Here is a 5,007-nt window from a genome sequence, read left to right as displayed (position 1 = left end):
ATGCTGATGATGATGATGATGCTGATGATGATGATGATGATGATGATAATAATAATAATAATAATAATAATAATAATAATAATAATAATAATAATAATAATAATAAGAAGAAGAAGAAGAAGAAGAAGAAGAAGAAGAAGAAGAAGAAGAAAGAAAAGATCGGGAAAATGCAATATAACATGGGTGTGAAATGGTGCTGGGGAAGGGGGTAGCTACGCCCCCCCCCCAACAATATCGTCATCGTCATTCCTTTTCTTTATAGAATATATTAAATGGTTTTAACTGTTGGACTAAGGTGACACAAAGTGAGAGCAAGGAAACCATGAACCAACTTCGGAGCTTCTACGTAGTAACTCGATCTGCTAAAAATAGTGGCTAAATGTCCCTCAAAGTGCTCCCTACTGTCTTAAACGTAGAACGTGTTGTTTGAGGGTGTTCTCGTGTTTCATCGCTATACGGAAATGATGTGATGGCCATAGCCAGAATGCTTTTGGTCATGGATTTATTTGGTCAAGTCTGGTCAAGCGCTAGACAAGGGAAACTTGACATACGTACATACATACATTCACATGCATACATACACATAATTATGTATGTATGTATGTATATACAGATATACATGCCAAATATAACAAGCCGAATATATACGTGCATACATATATGAACAAACATGCACACATATATATATTCACATATGCATATACATACATACATACATACATACATACATACAAACATATTTCTTTATTACCCACAAGGGGCTAAACACAGAGGGGACAAACAAGGACAGACATGGGTATTAAGTCGATTTCATCGACCCCAGTGTGTAACTGATACTTAATTTATCGACCCCGAAAGGATGAAAGGCAAAGTCGGCCTCGGCGGAATTTGAACTCACAACGTAACGCAGACGAAATACCGCTAAGCATTTCGCACATATATGTATGTGAATGTGTGAGTGCCTTTATTTACATATATCTTATGGTTCCGGGTTCAGTCCCGCTGCGTGGCACCTTGGGCAAATGTCTTCTACTATAGCCTTGGGCCGACCAAAACCTTGTGAGTGGATTTGGTAGACGGAAACTTAAAGAAGCCCGTCGTGTACATCTATATATATATAGAGAGAGTTAATTCAAACATGAAAACACAAAGAGAAAACGCAATAACGCGAGGACGAGGAGCAAGTATAGCGTTATTGGACGCTCAGGAAAGGAAAGAAAGAAGGAGGATTTAACGTTTCGATCGGAGCTCTTCGTCACAAACATAGGAAAAGGAAAGATCCAAGGAAGGGAAGACGGAGGAAAAAAATCGCAAACGATACACACGCGGTCACATATTGAATATATATATATATATATATATATATATATATATATATATATATATATATAATTTCAACAATTGAGGGTAAAATTAATTAATTAATCAATTTCACCAAGTATTCAGTATGCAAAGGGACCAATTAAGGCGAATTCAAATTATTACATTATATAAAAGGGCTTAGTAAAATAAATTACTTTGCCGCATACTGAACTCATTAGAAATAGCAGCTAAAAAAAACTTTTTTAAAGCTATTTCTAATACTTAAAGAAAACCTCTCTCATATAGTGTTTGCTCAATTCAACTCACGAAAGTATGGGGGTAGAGACATTAAAAAATCAAATGCAAAGGTTATTTGAGAACGTACGTTTCAAGATTAGTCAAACTCGACATTTCTATCATCAGCTCAGAACTCCCTGGTTTGGATTTGAAAACACTGAAAGTGGGAGCATACCCTTTCGGCTTCTTATCGCTTCTGAAGATCTGCTCGAAACTAACAGTGCCAGAAAACTCAAAAATGCAAGCGAAGAATTTCTACTCTCCCCTTTCCACCAGCGTGGGTTAAAATCAGTAAACACTATGCTTTTATATATATATAGTTAATCCAAACACGAAAGCACGACATACATACATACATATATATATATATATATATATATATATATGTATGTATGTATGTATGTATGTATGTATGTATGTATGTATGTATGTATGTATGTATGTATGTATGTATGCATGCATGTATGTATGTATGTGTATATGTCTATATCTGTGTTTGTCCGCTCAACATCGCTTGACAACTGATGGTGGTGTGTTTACGTTCCTGTAACTTAGCAGTCTGGCAAAAGTGCCCGATAGAATAAGTACTACGCTTACAAAGAATAAGTCCTGGGGTAGATTTGCTTAACTAGAAGCGATGCTCCAGCATGGTCGCAGCCAAATAACTGAAACAAATAAAAGAATATGTATACATACATACATACATTACATACATACATACATACATACATATATATATATATAATATATATATATATATATATTATATATATATATATATTCTTTCATTCTTTTACTCATTTACTTGTTTCATTCATTTGACTGGCCATGCTGGAGCACCGCCTTTAGTCGAACATATCGATCCGAGGACTTATTCTTTGTAAGCCTAGTACTTATCCTATCGGTCTCTTTTGCCGAACTGCTTCGTTACGGGGACGTAAGTACACCAACATCGGTTGTCAAGCGACGGTGCAGAAACAAACAGACACAGAAACAAATACATACATACACACATATACACACATACATATGTGTATACACACACACACTCATTTTTTCACGCATACGCTTACATTAAGAGATACGTATCCAACGCATATATAGATACATGCGAAAGATGCACACAAGTGCATATGCACTGCTGCATGATGAAATTTACATTTTAAAAGAAATCTTTTATTGCTGTTGTTTAGCCTCAAGTCAGCCCTAATCAAGTTGACCACTGTCGTAAGATGCTCTCGCCATGACCGACACACCTTTTTAGAATATAATAAAAAAAATAGTTGAAAATTAAAGCGCATCAAATAGATATAGGCATGGTTGTATAATTAAGAGGTTTGATTCGTAATCATGTGATCATGGGTTCGTTCCTACTGCACAACCACGGAACTTTGGTCAAGAATCTTCTACTTATGTCTGCCACTGACCAACATGTAATGGAAATTGCTAGACGGAAACTCTGCTGAAGCCCAGTGTATATATATATATATAATATGTTTTTCTTATGTTTTATTATACCAATTTTTTTATTAAACCAATATTTTATAACTTTAAGCGTAAATTCACTGTGCATGTAACACTGATTCTTATATATTTATATGTATTATATAATTTTTTATCTATTTATATATATCATTATATTTATATATTTGTCGAATTGTATATCCGTTCTTTAGATGTAAATGAATATATGAATATATGTATGTATTTAATCTTTGAGGGCAGATCTTAGTAATGTTCCTTTAGTTCCTACTCGCATTGCCTCCGCTCAAATTAAGTGGTATGTATATATATATATATATACGAACACAAGCACACGCACGCACATACACACAGGTACGCACATACATGCCTACACAAACCCCACGCACAACCCACGCACATACGCACACACACATGCGCACACTTAAGCACGCACATACGCACACGAACGCACACACGCACATGCATACACGCGCAAAAAACGCACCTAAACCCCCTACACAACCCCTCGTTCAAACACACATGCACTTGCACACACACAAGCACACGGAAATGAACCCACACATACCTCCTATACACACACATCACACACATGCAGTCATTTCAACGTGCGACCTCGTATGTATCGTTGGCGATTTTCTTTCTCCGTCTTCCCTTCCTTGGGCCTTTCCTTTTTCTATGTTTCTGACGAAGAGCTCCGCTCGAAATCTTAAATCCTACTTCTTTCTTTCCTTTCCTCAGCGTCCAATGACACTATACTTGTTCCACGTCCTCGCGTTGTTGTGTTTCTCTTTGTTCATGGTTGGATTAACTATATATATATACTAATTTGTATATATATATAATATATATATATATATATATATATATATATATATGCAATTTCCATTACATGTTGGTCAATGGCAGACAAGAGTATAAACGCATATGTCTATCATGTATATCTATTTATCTAGCTATCTATATCTGCATTATATTATATAAATATGGAGAGAGAGAGAGAGAGAGAGAGAGAGAGAGAGGAGAGAGAGAGATGCATTGATACTTGTGTATGTGTTTATCTCTACACAAACACACACATATACATATTCACATTCATACACAATCGTACATACATACATGTATGTGAATGTGTGAGTGCCTTTATATGAAAACCATAACGTATTCGATGAATAGATATCAATAAATTGACTAGCAGACTGAAGTAATTATTACTGCCGATATGATCGACGTAAAAACCACCTCAAGCGGAGCCCAAATATGAACGTAGTCTAAAGATAAAAACAGTAACAGAATTAGGAACAATTTGAAGCGTCTTTTCTTTTTTCACAGTGTAAGTGCTATAACCTGCAGGTTAACTACGTTAAATTTATCGTAGATTTTGTATAGCACGCATTTTAGGCATAAAATATTTATTAAATATTTAATCACGTTGGAAACCATTGCAGGATACGCAAATTTGGGTAGCTATTTCAGTAAGCATGTAGTGTGAATATGATTTAAATAGCAATCGTTGACTTACTATTTCTGTATGCAGAAAGATGTGTAGTATTTATACTCTGAGGAGTGGCCAACTGGCTACGAAACACATCAAGATAAACTTATTTTTCTGTCTCCGAGTAGAATAACACGATATAATCACATTTGTTAACTTTCTTTAGTGGAGTCTTATAGTCTGTAGGGTAACTACATTAAATTTACCTTGGTCTGTTTGATACAAATATTTATTCCATACTTATACTATATGTATATATATATATATGTTTGCGTGTAACTATTTTTATCGTGACTTATTAGAAAGGAACTCAAAAATAGACAGAATAACATCCCTTTTCACCAAGTGATTGCTGCTGCTGACAAAATTCAGAGCTTTAAACCGCGATACGGAATAATTTTTATTAATACGTTCTTACTTGCAAAGATGTT

Source organism: Octopus sinensis, linkage group LG2 (genome assembly GCF_006345805.1).
Source record: "Octopus sinensis linkage group LG2, ASM634580v1, whole genome shotgun sequence".
Taxonomy (NCBI): domain Eukaryota; kingdom Metazoa; phylum Mollusca; class Cephalopoda; order Octopoda; family Octopodidae; genus Octopus; species Octopus sinensis.
Note: the sequence above shows the minus strand (reverse complement) of the source record.